Genomic DNA, 16,389 nt, shown 5'->3' on the forward strand with positions numbered 1-16,389 from the left:
ACGTGCCATGTCATAAAGCACAAATCATCTCAGGCTGGTTTCTTGAACATGACAATGAGTTCACTATTCAAATGGCCTCCATAGTCACCAGCTCGTAATCCAATAGAGCACCTTTGGGATGTGGTGAAACGGGAGATTTGCATCATAGATGTGCAGCCAGCAAATCTGCAGCAACTGTGTGATGCAATCATGTCAATACAGCCCAAAATCTCTTTAAAAAGTACCTTTTTGAATCTATGCCACGAAGGATTAAGGCAGTTCTGAAGGCAAAAGGGGGTCCAACCCGGTACCAGTGATGTGTACCTAATAAAGTGATTGGTTAGTGTATATTTTTCAGACAAACCCACAGCGATGTAGTTTTGAGGCCATCAGAGCAGAAACAAAAGCTGCTGTTATCCATATTTCCTTTCGCGTTCATGTAGAAATGTTGGCAGTAGAAGCCCTTAAGTTCACCTGCCCATAAATTTAAAAAGTGGTTGAAAGAGATTAAAACGCCATGCAATATGTCTCCCTCAACTATTTGCATTAGTTGACCAAAACACATCTTAATACCAGGAGTGAACAGCAATTGAGTTGGCTCCTAAACATGATAATATTGACTTTCTTTAACTAATAATTGTATATGATTTTCGTATTTATATACACATTTTAACTTCTCACTGAAACTTGCTGCATAATTTACCACATGTCCTTACGCACACTTAAACTTGTTTTTCTGTTTGTGAGTTTAAAGTCATGATGTGTGCCTAAGGTTAGTCATTTGCATAATAAACGTTATAACCAGAAGGAAAATAGCTATTTAAAAAAGTTGCATAAATCTCTGGACATCTCTGGGCAACCTAAAGTGACTGAACAGACATTCATAATGCTCTGCAAATATATCTGTGTGTTCTCTAAAGTTGTTTTCTTTCCTTAGAGCACACGTTGTAACGTCTTTGTTCCAAACACAAGGTGAGATCGCTTAAATAAGGATATAGATCAAGTAATTGTTATTTGGACCGCTATTTTATATGTATTTAATTAATATTAATTATACTGTATTATCACGTTTTATTAGTGTCTTTCAGCCTCCTTGTAAATAACATTTGTAATCATACAGTGGTGTGAAAAGGTGTTTGCCCCTTAATGATTTCTTTTTTCTTTTCCTTTTTTATTGCATTTTGTCACACTTTAATATTTCAGTTCATCAATCAAAGTAAAATTTTGTCAAATGAAGGTTTTTATTATTAAGTAAAAACAAAATACAAAACTACTTAGCCTTGTTTGGGAAAGTGTGTCCCCCTTAAACCCAATAACTGGTTGAGCCATCTTTAGCAGCAACAACTGCAATCAAGATGGCTGGACATTCTCCTTAAATATTTTGGTACTCATGGTTTCATTTATCACTGCAAGTCTTCCAGTTTCTGAAGCAGCAAAACAGCCTCAGGTCATCACACTACCACCACCACATTTTACTGTTGGTATGCTCTTTTTCTGAAATGCGGTGTTAATTTTATGCCACACATAATGGAACTTTATGTGTTTTCAACGTTTGTCTCATTAGTCCACAGAATATTTTCACACAAGTCTTCGGAATCATTAAAATGTTTTCTGGCAAAACTGAGAGAACCTTTCTGATTTTTTTTTTTAACTCAGCTGTGGTTTTCCTTCTAGAACTCTTCCATGCATTCCCATTTATGTCCAGACTCTTTCTTATGGTGGAGTTATGAACACTCACCTTAACTAAGTTAACCACAGCTAATGTTATGTGTTTTTTATGATTTCTTGGATGAGTTGTTGCTGCATCTCTTGGGGTAATTTTGGTCAGCCAGACCCTTCTGTGAAGGTTTTCAACAGTTTTTTTTTTTTCCATTTGTAGATAATGATTTGCTGCTGTCCGAAAGCTTTAGAAATGGCTTTATAACCTTTTCCAGACTGGCAGATCTCAATTATTTTCTTTGTTATTTGTTTTTGAATATCTTTGGATCTTCGCATGATGTCTAGATTTTGAGGATCTATTGGTATACTTCACTTTGTCAGGCATGTCCTATTTTAGTGAAAAAAAAAATCAATAAGAAGGCAAACACTTTACCACACCTATGTAGGATTCTATATTGTTTATGTTTATAAGTCCCCAGCTGTATGAGTATTCAGCCTGATATCACAAGGAAACGTTAGTATTTTATGTTTTGTCAGTTTAGTGGCTAATTCATACGAATTCAGTCGTACGAAAATGTATGATTTTAAAAAGGGGCGTGGCACCCAGCCCCACCCCTAACCCCAACCGTCATTGGGTGATGAGCAAATCGTAGTAAATTGTACAAATTAGATTGTACGAATTTATACAAATTAGCCACTAAATTAAAAAGTTACGGATTGCCGTGAGAATGCGATTGATTATTGCTTATGTGTGGTATATGTTTATAAATTTAGAAGACATTTTAACAAGATAGTTTTTGATAAATCATGAATTATTTGTGAAAACATCTTTGCATATAAAGAAAATTGTTTTATTGTATATTCCCTGTTTCTGTTTTATCTTATTTCCTATTCAGGCATTCTTTAGAGTAAGCTGAAATGAAATGGAAGCAGATAAGCATCCCACCATTCCTGCGCTCTCCCCTGTGGAGGATTGATGAAGTGAAAAGCCACAGAACTGTCCATGCAGCCTTCAACTGTTCCAGCCAGTAACACACTTTTTATTACAACTTGAGCCCGCATTTGGTTCTTTTTTCACAGTGGGAACAAAACTGTTCAGAGAAAGCTAACAAATCAATTCGCAGGCAAGTTGCTGCAGGGATGTCGTTGGAGTTTCTTTCATAGCTATTATCCATTTGTTTTATCTCAGTTATGTAGACCTAAGATTTTTTTATTCTCCCTAAAAGAAAGAAATGACAATGCTGCTGATATGGTTTTAAAACTTACACAAACATACACATACACATTCATACACATGCATATATACATGCAGTGCTCAGCATAAATAATTACACCTTTCACAAATCTATCTTTTAAATGCATATTTTTAATAGGAAGCTATAAAATATTATATTTGTGCATATACATTAGATTAGTCAATACTGACGCCAAATCTGGAGCTTATCTTACAGAATAACTTATGATAATGGTCGAAAAACTAGTAAACTAACTAGTAGTAATAAATATATCTGTTTAATAAATCTGTTTTGTTTAAATGCACCAAAATACATTGTCTAAAATCACTGAGAAATGCATAAAAATCTTCATTTTCAAAATGGGGTGTACTCAATTACGCTGAACCCTGTATGTGCATACATACTTAATACATAACTACATAGATACATAACACATTCACACAATGCCAACCGGTCATTCTTGCAATGGAAGTTTGAGTTCAATCAATAATTCAATCCTACCTTACTACACTGGATTTAAGGTTGAATTGATAGGGTAAAATTGATGCCATATTTACAGTTCAAGTTTGAAGCACCAGGATTAAGTTAACCTCCAGAGTTGAAATTCACTAATGGAAATTGGCATTTGAACGCTAGTACCCCTCACTGTGTCATTACCAAGCGGCAACATCCCCATTTCCCTCGTGAAGCAAATATGGAAGTAACTGAAACGGCAATTCTTCGAAATTCCACTAGTTCTGGCTCCATAATAGCAGATTTCTATTGACTCCATTGTTAAAAGGACCAACTTTACAGCAGAAAATAAGCTGACTGCCTGCACAAAGAACGATTTTGGTTCATATAGCTAATATTACCCTTCATGACAACTGTGAGGGGGGTGATTTTTTTTAACTCATCCGTTTCCTGTATATTAAGTTATATTAAGTCTGCATAATTAAAGACGGGGGGGGGTCACCTTGATTGACAGCTAGGTTTTGCTGGTCATCGCCAAGTTACCTCAGCTGATTCTGTCTGATTAGCCGCTGTGCTCTGCATATACATTATAATTTTGCTTTGTTTTATGTGGCTTTACACAGTCAAATGCTTTTTGAAATGATTTCTTACAATTATGATATGGCATGCTGTGCACTTAATTGTGCTCACAAACCATTCACATGGCCTCCATTGCCCAGATGAGTGAAATTATATACTTCTACCAACTCTATAAATGTTTTTTTGTTTTATTTAGGGTCATTTATCATTTTCTTTAGAACTTGAATGCACTCTAGAATCTGACAGATTAATTAGCTGTAGACTATAAAACAGTCATCTGAAACACTGTCATACAGTTTTAAGCCTGGATTTTTTTTAAGAATACTGCAGTTTTTTTGTTGTTGTTTGTTTTGTTTTTTTAAGAAAACTGCAGTTTAAGTTAACATCTGAAAAGTGCAGTTTTTTTTTGTTTGTTTTTTTTTTACATGAAAAAACTGCATTATTTAAGTATATTGCAATTTTACTGCAGTACAACTACTACATTTCCTGCTCGGTGGACAGTGGTTTGCAAACAAGGTGTCAGTGCTTTAGTTGTATTGCTGAAGTACTACCACAATATATTTTATAGCACTTTTCAGAAGTATAACTAACTACAGAAATGCATCTACAATACTGCAATACATCATAAAACTAAAGTGCAATTTTAATACTCATGTACATAAGTGCAATAAATTATTTAACATGTATTGCAGTAGCAGTACTGCATTGTAGTAGTTGTAGTACTTTAGTACCATTCCAGTAATTGTACAGCATATTAGTAGCAGTATCACATCAGTACTATTGCAGTAATTGTACAGCTTATTAGTAGTAGTATCACTTCAGTACTATTGCAGTAATTGTACAGCATATTAGTAGCAGTATCACATCAGTACTATTGCAGTAATTGTACAGCTTATTAGTAGTAGTATCACTTCAATACTATTGCAGTAATTGTACAGCATATTAGTTGTAGTATCACATCAGTAGTACTGCAGTTGTACTGTAGTAGTAATTCAGTTAAATTGCAGTAGTTGTACAGGGTTTGTATTGTAGTAGTACTTCAGTTGTATTGCAGTAGATGTACTGCAGTTGGTTGTATTGTACTTCACTTGTATTGGAGTAATTCTGCAATATACGAAAATAATGTAGTTTCTTTGTGTCCAAAAAACTGTACTTTTCAGAAGTTAACTTAAACTTTAAAACAAACTGCAGTATCTTTCTTGTAAGGGTCATGCTCCGCTTCGTTGCTCTTGTTTGGTATCCCCAAACACCAAAATGGCAATGGGTGGCCACGCCTACTTGTTACTTCTTTTGCGTTCTTCAGAAACCTATGGGTGATGTCCCGAATACTAGGTCCATATCTTTTACAGTCATAACTAGTTCTATTAAGTGCATGTTTCTCAGAGTACATGTCTGAGAATGCATGTGCAAGTCTGCAGCCAGATACTTTTAACGCCAGATACTTTTAACTATAAGTGGTAGACCAATCACAACAGACTGGGTAATCAGACCAATCACAGCAAACTCCCGTAATGGAGAGGTTAATGGAATGAATAGTTTGAGACATTTTGTAAAATTGGCTGATTTGAAAATGAAGGTAATTTAAACCTTTAATGCATGTAAACCTAAAGACAAAAAAGGAACCTTTTTCATTTCATAATGGGGATTTTAAAGGGTTTTGGCCACTGCAACATGAAATTCAAAGCCACTTCCTTTTGTTTTAATGTAAAAAATAATTATGTGCAGGTTGTAATTTACTGTTAAATGTTATAGCCCTTTTTCCAAAAACAAAAAAGTTTTTAAATATCCAAATTTTGATCAAACTGGATGAACTCCACAGATGTGACTGTTTTTTTTTAATAATTATTATTATTGTTGTTATTGAATATTGAATTATATTGAATTAATTAATATTGAATTAATTAATATTGAATATTGAATTATTGAAACTTTCCCACCACAAATCTTACACATGGGGCCTCTTTGTGTCTCAAACAATGAATCAGGATGCTTTAATATCATTAATCTTGGTGTGAGTGTTCTGCCAGGGCTGGATGTTTTCAGTTACGAGTGCTTAAAAATATCTAAATTGACTCTAATCCCCAACATTTCCCTTTAGTCTTCAAATGAGCTGTGCCGTTCAAATAGGCTGCTCACGAACAGCCAATAAAACTAATAACCAGCAAAAACAATAACCACACGCGTTCTCCTGCACCAGTGCAGTCTTAAGAGAAGCTTGAGACATTTTTATTAGCTTCATATGGAAGAAAAACAAATACGCTGCTCATTCACCCACACGCACCGAAAGGATGTTTAGGAAAAAGAGGAACAAAAGACCAAAAAAGCAGTCAACATTTTTTTATAGTTAGCTTTCTGCATGTATTCAGATGGTTTACATGTGCTCATGTCATTTTTCATTAGCACTTGTTTTGATTTTGTGTGGAATCTGTATCAACAGACCTGAACAAAAAGTGAATGATGTTGTTTTTCTGTGTTCAGGTTCCTACTGATAATCTACTGGAGTTAAAGGCATCACCTCGTCTGGCCTACAAAAACAAGACCTTCAGATGAACAGATGAGCAGTCTGAACTGGTTGTGCTACATTAATTTCTCTATGGAACCAAGCCATTTTTGTCCCTTGAATGTTTACTCACAAATCCTTTAGTTAGGCGTTTGTTATTCTGTCTTTGTGATTTTATGCATTTTCAGCTGTGTCTTATTAGGTTGTGTTGTGAACAGTTCTCATCCTCTTTGACTAAAGGGCAGATTTTGTTGTTTTTTTTAACAACATTTAATTTGTATTTGAATTTTTTGGTTATCCTTTGTTTTAATGGTCCCTTTTTAGACATTGTGTTGGCTATACAGTAAGTACAACTTCATGCCCATTGTCTTTAGACTTTCTTCTGATGAACACAAAAAAAAAACGATATTTGGAAGAATGTTGGAAAAATTGGAATGATTGGAAAAAAATTGGAAAAACTTCCATCTAATTATTATTATTGTTATAATGATTTTTTAATTATGCAAGTCAATGGTTACCGATTTTGAACATTTTCAAAATATTGTCTTTTGTGTTCAACACAAAAAAGAAGCTCACAAATGTTTGGAACCACATCAGATTGAGTAAACTACCACTGATTAGGCTATTTTCATGTGCACTTAGATAGCACTTATCAATTACAGATTTTAGGAAAAGTGAAATACAGGCAAATTAAAACCGACTTTATTGACCTAAAACACTTTTTAATAGTATATGCTATTGAATCCCTTAAATTAGTCAGTATTAACTTTAAATGTAGCCTACTTTTTTTTACAGCCTATTAATTTTTGTTAAAATACAGGGCATCCGGAAAGTATTCATAGCGCTTTACTTTTTCCACATTTTTTTTATGTTACATACTTATTCCAAAATGGATAAAATTCATTTATTTCCTCAAAATTCTACACACAATACCCCATAATGACAATGTGAATTTTTTTTTTTTTTAAATGTTGCTTATTTATTAAAAATAAAAAACTTGAAAAATCACATGAACATAAGTATTCACAGTCTTTGCTCAATACTTTGTTGATGCACCTTTGGCAGCAATTACAGCCTAAAGTCTTTTTGAATATGATGCCACAAGCTTGGCATACCTGTCTGTCTCTCAAGCTCTATCAGGTTGGATAGGAATTGACAGTGTACAGCCATTTTCAGATCTCTCCAGAGATGTTCAATAGGATTTAGGTCTGGGTTCTGGCTGGGCCACTCAAGGACATTCACTGAGTTGTTGTGCTGCCACTGCATTGATGTTTTGGCGTTGTGCTATGGGTCATTGCCCTGCTGGAAGATGAACCGTTACCCCAGTTTGAAGTCAAGAGCACAGACTGTTCCTTTGTCTTCATGCTTGGTTTGTGCTTTGACATGCACTGTCAACCCTGGAACCTTACATAGACAGGTGTATGCCTTTTCAAATCATGTCCAATCAACTGAATTTACCTCAGGTAAATTCATCTGAAACATCTCAAGAATGATCAGTGGAAACAGAATGTACCTGAGCTCAATTTAGAGCTTCACGGCAAAGGCTGTGACACTTATGTACTTGTGAGTTTTCAGGTTTTTTATTTGTAATAAATTTGCAACAATTTAAAAAAACTTTTTTCACATTATCATTATGGGGTTTTGTGTGTAGAATTTTGAGGAAATAAATTAATTTAATCCATGTTGGAATAAGGCTGTAACATAAAACAATGTGGAAAAAGTTAAGCACTATGAATATTTTCCGGATGCACTGTAGAATATGCAGTTACAGTTTTACAGTGAAAACATTCAGATTTTATAAATACCCACATAGCAAAATGTCTCTTGCCTAGCTCTTGCCCACACAATCAGGTTTTGCTTGGCCCACATGCCGCAGTGAATTACGGTACATGACTGTACCAAGTCTGGCTTTCAGACAAGGGCCAAGCATGGACCATATCTGGGCCAAGTGTCAGCCAAGTTAAGAATCCATAACTGATCCTGAACTGGGCCAGATATGTTGGTGTGTCACGAGTCACGACTACAGTGAAACACTCTGACAAACCAGGGTCATGTTTGATGCTGTATACCAGTGCCAGATAAATGCTTGCTGTGCCAGATTTATGCCAAATCAGGACAAGAATTCTTTGCCACCTGGGTATGAACTCCAGCAAGGGCTAACCGTATGCTTTAATTTTACAGTTGCTAGGTTGTTATACCTAAGAGGAGCCACTCCAAATAATCGTGTCAATGACTTTTCATACATTTCCTTAAATAGGCTTTATGACAAAATCTCTTTACTACTTAAGTTTTTTGACAGCAAAAAAATAAATAAATCTGTTCATTCCAGCTGCCTCCATTATTATCTCACTTCCTCCCACTGGACATTCCACAACAGTTCCGACCTTTTCTCACTTCGCTGGAGTGGCTGGGATGCAATAACACTTTGATTATGAATTTCTTCTCCTTGAGAAAACCCAGACGAGTCTAGAACACACGCCATGCTTTGAAAAAGTGGAAACTGAGAGTCAATGACCGTCCTGTCGTACCATCACATCCTTTATCACATCCATTTCCTCTTAACCCGCCATGACCCCCAATTTACATAAGTCTTGCATTCTCTGATTTCGTTAAAAAAATATCTGTTTTCAACCCGTCGGTCAAAGTGGGTTTTATTGCCGCTAGAGTTACCACAAACTTCCCTTTCACCCCTTTCTGAGGCGAACTTGACAAACATTGACAAACAAGAAAAAAATGTGTTGTTGACATTGATAATAAACTCGAAAGTCTCTAAAACATCTGCAAGGGAAGTTCGAGGGGAAAATGGCTTAACGACGGGCCGACATAATTACGCTCAATGAGGGGAACCTCTAACGCGTTCATCCCGCTGCATTTTAATGAGTCGTGGGTGCCAAGTGGCAACTGTGGTTCCCATCACACCAACCTCTGCATCTTTCTCTTTCCATTCCTATAGGCATAAACCAGGCTGACCAGTTTCAACAGTGGGGGAAAAGAAGAGCAACATATGAGGTAATCTTCTTCTGTTTTCATAGATTCCCCTGGTAAAAATAGACAGCTTAAACCGACCAGGCTAGTCAACCAGCTAAAACTAGCCAAGCATCTTAGGCAGTTTTTTTAAGCAGGGTCAGATTGATCATATTGGACTGCACAAAAACTATAGACCTACCAAACACTGGGTTTTATTAAATTCTGCCCTTACCTGGACAAACAGGTAGAACAATAAGTAATGATTAATATGTGTCTGTGTTTGTGTATTAGCCAAATTCAGTTTGTGTAGCCATATTAATTCTCGAATGTTTTGTGCTTGGTTTAAATATCCACCTAAAATATGTTAATTAAACATACTATTATTTAGTTGCACTTTACCGTTTAAAAAAATGTAAGGTCAGAAGAAATTAATTATTTACAATTATGCATTCACAACAACAACAACAACAAAACTTTATGATCAATACACCATTAAATATGATTTTCTGTTCCTTTAACTTATTAAAACAAGTTAAACATGTTTCAACATATATTTTTAAAGTTATACAGATGACTTAACTGAACTGACAATAGTCTGTTGTTTATTGTAAGATGATATTGTTCGTTGGAAGGTTGATTTGATTCAACTTAATTTAAGGTTTAAGGTATGCTTTTCTATCCCAAGAACAAATTCATTTCACAAAAGTTGAGCAATATCACACGAGTAGCACTGTGATATGGCTGTATATTGGCACTGGTGGGAGGCATGCTTTGTATATGCTTTGTATAGGCGTGCCTGGTCGTTTATACAACAGTTCGACGGCATAATCTTGTCCATAAAAAAGAAAATCAAACACTGAGCTTTCTTCCGCCATTCATTCACATCTGCAGCTGATGTCAGAACCGCAGAAACCGTTACTGATTCACCAACTTCACAGAGCTAGTGTTTGAATGATTCTCTAGCGTAATGTCTAAAGTAATGACAAAACAGGTGATTTTGCTCACATTTTAAGATTATAAGGCTGAGCGGCATGAAATGCCATCAGTCTACAGAGATATCTCCCAGTATTTCTCTGTTGCAATTGGGATATCACAATAATTTACCCTGAAAAAGCCAAAGCAAAGCAAACACAACTAGATTACATACATATAAAAGAACGAGATCGACTTAGAATGTCACCTGTTTTATAATGATTTGATCAGCTGTAGTTTGAAATTATGCTGAGATTTTCCTCCTTTATTATATATATATATATATATATATATATATATATATATATATATATATATATATATATATATATATATATATATACAGACTTTGTTAAACTGCAGAATTTAATTTTCAATATCATCCCTTGCAGCTAAAATTAAAGTCCCATAATGCTATTTGTAAGCATAAATAAACTAGGAAATACTCATAAATCATTAGCTACAAATTTTATTCTTAGTAATTAACAACTGTTAATTATGTCATTTTTACATTGTGAAAGAAAATCCCAAAAATAAACACCAGTCCATTGCCATTATAAAAATATTTTTAAAAATTCATGTTTTTCTTCATCCCTGGGTCATTGGGTTTGAATTTCTGTGATATGCTTAAGTGCACGCAGGGAGGATGTGATTGCAGCGTGAGGGTGTGTAATTGGGGGTGTCGAGCCTCTCATGTCTGACTTGTGCCATGGAATGTACTGTACATGAGGGTTTACGTTCAGCAAAGCCTGGAAATACGCAAGACACTGAATTCTTGCTTTCTCCCTCATGATTCCTCAAAGACTGTCACCCCTATCGAGTCAGATGAATTTGTGCAGGTAAACACGGCCCCTGGAGCTCACCTTGGCTGAGGCAGCATCACACCTGTCTACAGCCCACAGGTGATGGAGCTAAACAGACACACACATGCTCCTGGAAGCTCCAGCTAGCAAAGTGACTGTCCTCTGTGAACCCTGTGTATAGTTTTATGGATCTGAACACATAAGTAAAAGAAGAATCCAAATACAGATGGGGGTGTAGTTTGATAAAGACCTTTTAAAGAGCCCCTATTATGGGTTTTTGAAAAAGACCTTCCATGCAGTGTGTAACAGCTCTAAGTTAATGAAAACATCCAGCTGGGATTTAAATCTGAAAGTGCACTGTGTTTAAAACTATTGATTCTTTAACTAAATAGTCGACTCAAGAGTCAAATAAATGAATCGATTTGGGTTCGGATCTTTTGCTTGAACGCGTCGATGTCGATATGGTACATCACTAATATGTCATTTCAGATCTGGTAAAATGTGAACGTGCCTTCCTTTCAAACTCTAGCGGGGCACGGGGAATCACGGGACTGATCATGATGATGGTCAGTGACAGATGGAGATTCGGCTGCAGTGAATAAAGGCTATGGATAAATTTCAGATTTCATAAAAAATATCTTCATGTTTGAAAACTTATGGATTTGTAATGGCATGTGGTTCAGTAAACAATGACAATTTTAATATTGGGTTGAACTAATCTCAACATAGGCTCATTCTGAAAACATACCCCTATATACATTTCTGGAAGTCACTAATTATGTAGCCACATATGTACGTATGGCTACATTTCGTCTTTAAAACGAATGCTACGAGGTGGTATGATACCGTTTCTTTTCACGCTTACTTGCTGAACACTTCTTTCTGTATATGAATGGGTTTCCTGATGTTACCAGATTGTCCAGTAGCTCGCCATGTAAGTTGGCAGACTTGAGACGCAGAGAAGAGCTGACCACGACAATGGGGTTTGAGTCTGATGAAAAACCAGAAAGCTGGTAAGACAAAAACAGAACACAAAAAATAAAATCAACTAAAAAATAACCGGGTGAGAATGTGCTAAAATCTGAAATCGTGGTAAAAATCAGACAAGGACGTTTCCTTTTCTGGATCGCTTTTGAAAACTGTTGGTTGGGTTTAGGGAAGTGGGTGAGCGGGTCAATCGATGCTGAAAAAACTAATGTTTAGGTTTAGGGAAGGAGGAGGGTGGGTCAGTCAATCATTTAGTCAGTCGAAAGTGGCCTCTGGTGGTTTGCACAAGAAGAGCAGGTGCGACTGGCACTCGAGAGAAATCTGAGATCTTAAATAGTGCACACAGCAGCCTTTGGTGTAGTCATTTGGTGCACTTCAGAAATGTATATAGCAGTACATTTTATGAGCCTGGGTCAACTAATCCTTACAAAAGTGAAAGCAAACCTGTCAAAAAAGTCTTATTTTCTCTTTACATTACATTGCTGTGTCAATCGATTGATTAACTTTAAAAATACATTGCCATAAACATCATAAACGTGTAATTAGTTCTTCTAGCTCGCTTAAAATTTTCAGACACATTCATATAACACTTCTGTGGCACTCTAAATAATTACTGTGATTTTGATACTGATATTTTGTTTGACGCTGACAGTTACACACCCTTTTTAAAATATTCAATATAATCTAAAGACCACACTTTATTTTGATGGTCCGTTTGTAGAATTTAGTTAGTATCTACATGCCAACTAATTTTCATTGGATTATGAGTAAACTGTTAGTTTGGGCTTAGGGTTAGCGTAAGTTGGCATGTACTTGTAAAATTTCTTATAGTCAGTTAAATGTCTGTTGAAGGAGCAGTTTCAACTTGCAGACAGTCTACTAATACTGGACCAAATGAGTTAAGTAGTAGTAGACTGTCTGCTTTCATTTATCAAATGAATGTTGACTGCCATTAGAATGTTAAAAACTGGGTTTTAAGTACGAACAGGTGATTAATAATGTGATTTATGTGATTTTGAATAGATTTGTGTTGCCTGTTTTCTGTGATATGTGTGATGTGAACGTTGATGCGGTTATGAGGCTTCTTTTAATCAGTGCACTTGAAGAGTTTGGCATTTGCGCAACTGAAGTTGTGCTTGCTTAACGTTCATATTTAAACAGTGTTGCCATAAGGGTTTTTTTCCTACTTTGCAGCAGCAAATGAACCACAAATCTGTACAGTTTGATCACCAATGCTCAAGGATCCAATCGCTCACTGTGTCAAAATTACACTCAGATCTGTGTCTCTCATGGGGGCTATTTGATTTGGAAATGATTAGTGGTTTTCGCATGCGGGTTTATGCAAGATATGGAACTGGTTGTACAAACGAATGTGTGATATCATTCAGATTTTTTTATGATACAATAAATAGCACAGCATGTTCTGTATTGGATATGTTTGCATATGTGGGCTAATTGATTTGATGTGTGATTTCAGTGTTTGTTCCCAAAATTTCTAAACCGTGATGTTTGTAGGCACAGATCAAAAGTTTGTTTAGATTATGGTAAAATCGAATATGCATTATGCAGCTTTTAGACCATCAAGAAGCCATTAATCAATATACATTTATTATAAGTTTTTCCATGTGTCATATCCACAGGAGGAGAGAAGTCTAAGACCACACTGAAAACCCACACCAGGCCTTTCAATGGTAGGACACAACTCCTATTTTTATTGTCTCCAGGAAAACAGAAGGAAAGTAAATGAAAGAGGGACATTTAAAAATGAAATAAAAATGCTATAAAGGCTTAGCTTGGCAAGGTGTTATGTTGCTTGGTTGCTAGCTTTATAGTGATGGAAAGACGAAGAGAATTTCTTTGGGTGTGCTGTTCACGCTCGTGCCGAGTTATGCCATCAGGGGACAATATCGCACGCTTTTCCATTCTGTTTCCTTTTGAAAGTTTTTGAACCTCAGCTTTATTGAATTTGGCTTCCTGTTATGCACTTCATTTCCTCATCTGGATATCCAGCAAGTCCAAGTTTCCATTTTCTAAACAATTATTTTATAGAGGTTTTTACACCGTCGGTACTAAATCTTCAAGGCTTTAAATGATTTCCAAATTCCACCTTGTTGGATTGCAATAAAGAAAAGGTGAATTGTTACAGGTTTGGTGAATGAATTGAAAGGAACAGTTCATGCAAAATGAATATTTTGACCATGTTGACCCAAATTTTATTTATGAGGAACAGTGTTGGGTAAGGTACTTTGAAAAAGTAATAGATTACAAATTACTGATTACTAGTGGAAAGTTTGTAAACTGATTACATTAATAATTACTTAATCTAAAAAGTAATCAGATTACTAATTACTTTGAAGTTACTTTTAAAACATGTAAAATATACCTATAAAAATACAAAATAAACTCTTTCAGTAATTTAATATTCACTGAAAAAACATTACAATGGCTTGATCACAGCAGCTTTACATACTCAAGAGACTTAAAGAGGTTGCCTTACATAACTGGACCAAATGAGTTAAGTAGTCTGCTTTCATTTATTCAAATGAATGTTGACTGCCATTAGAAGTGCATCTATTGATCTTACAATATTTTTTCCTTCTTTCCTTCCATTGTTTGTTTTTTCTGTTCTTCATCAATTTTTTTTGCTTGTTCCTTCATTTATTTGTTCTTTCCTTCATTCTTTCATTCTTTTGTTTCATTTATTAATTTATTCATTAATCCCTTCATTCCTTAGTTTGTTCAGTCCTTTCTTGAATCTTTCCTTCATTTGGTCCTTCTTTCCATTCCTTGTTCGGCCCTTCCTTCATTCACCCCTTCCTTCCATTATTCATGCATTCCCTTTAGTGATTGTTAAAGGCAATGTTCAGTCATCATACAGTCAACATCCTTCATTTCCTCATCAATGACATGCAGTCTTATCAGTCTCTGGGTTAATGTGTGTTAAGATTTTGGACATCTTGTTGAAGTGTCCAGTGTGGTGCGATTTACTTTCCACGTGCGATTTGATTGGGCGGGAATCACAGGACTGATTTTCCATTTTAGCCAATCACTATAGACAAGAAAGAAATAAAGTTGTAGCTGCAGGTTGAAGGAAAGCAGTGGAGTAAAGTACAGAGACTGCACTAAAAATGTACCCAAGGGAAAGTAAAAGTATACATTTTTAAAGCTACTTAGTAAATTACAATTCCTGAAAAAAAAATTACTCAATTATTGTAATTTGAGTATTTGTAATTTGTAACTTTAACCTGGTTATAAACCTGGCTTTAAATTTATATAAGAAATATTTTAAAGTAGGACAAAAACTCCCCAAAAACCCTCGGTTTGGAAATAATCAGTGGCTGTGCTTGGAGCATTAAAAACCTTTAGTAGCACCCGTAAATTGTATTAGCTTGTTCTTTCAACAGTTACCTTGGCTCATGAAGAAAGAAGAAATTCACCAAGCGAATAATGGTGAATAATTTTTATCAGCACCTCTGAGGATGCAGTTAAACATCAGTGCATGGTGTAATTATTTAAGCCGCAGTTAGCTCAGGGTTTTTGAAAGCTAAGGAATGAAAGAGCCCTCACCTGATTTAGAGAGTGTTGATCTGCCTTTATGACACACTTAGCACCTCATCATACTTTCCCCAGATGCAGCCGTAAAGATCTAGAGCCTCAGCCGCCACATTTGGACCATTGCTGATATTTACATAACGGATCACAGCCTGCTGTTTGCCACATTACACTCTATTGCACTTGCAAAGTTAATGGGTTATGTTAGTGCACTACTAAAGTGACTAAACAGTTGCATTGTTGGTTTTTATGTAACATAACATGTTGCTTACTTCTCCTTGTTTCTTCAAAATCTTATATTTTCGCTCAAGGTATGTTTCTGAAGTGCATACTGTTGGATGAGTGCATGATTTCATGTTGTCTATGCCCAATTCTGACATTACCATCCAAATGTTACTGTTTGAATTGAGACTCATCAGTTTAGGCAAACTTTTTATACATTTAATTGTTCTTTTTTTGTGTCTATGGTGTGCTCCTCTGCTGCTGTAGCTCATCTGCTTCAAGGATGGATGTGTTGTGTATTACAAAAGTGCTTCTCTGTAGACCCCGGTTGGAATAAGTAGTTATTATTAAGCAGCTTCTTCAATTTGATCTTAATAGTCACCTGCTAATTAGTTATTGATCAATTGATTGTTATTGCAAGTATTTTTTCAGTCGTTTACATGACAGCAACTCAATGCAGTGAGGCACATCAGCTTTTACA

General features: G+C 35.6%; 1 protein-coding gene across 4 annotated transcripts in view; it reads left to right on the forward strand.

Annotated features, from left to right (window-relative positions):
• trmt11 (tRNA methyltransferase 11 homolog) overlaps positions 1-8,720 on the forward strand; it is a 40,365-nt gene extending 31,645 nt beyond the window's left edge. Inside the window, exons 14-16 of one of the 4 annotated variants that reach the window (XR_012391367.1) lie at positions 917-951; positions 2,535-2,666; positions 6,384-8,720. The gene's annotated coding sequence lies outside the window, so the exon portion shown is untranslated. Of the gene's footprint in view, positions 1-916; positions 952-2,534; positions 2,763-6,383 lie in introns of all 4 variants that reach the window. The other 3 variants (XR_012391368.1, XR_012391369.1, XR_011006560.2) reach the window with 3 other exon arrangements.
• Positions 8,721-16,389: the final 7,669 nt, after the last annotated feature.

Source organism: Danio rerio, chromosome 16, assembly GCF_049306965.1.
Source record: "Danio rerio strain Tuebingen ecotype United States chromosome 16, GRCz12tu, whole genome shotgun sequence".
NCBI lineage: Eukaryota > Metazoa > Chordata > Actinopteri > Cypriniformes > Danionidae > Danio > Danio rerio.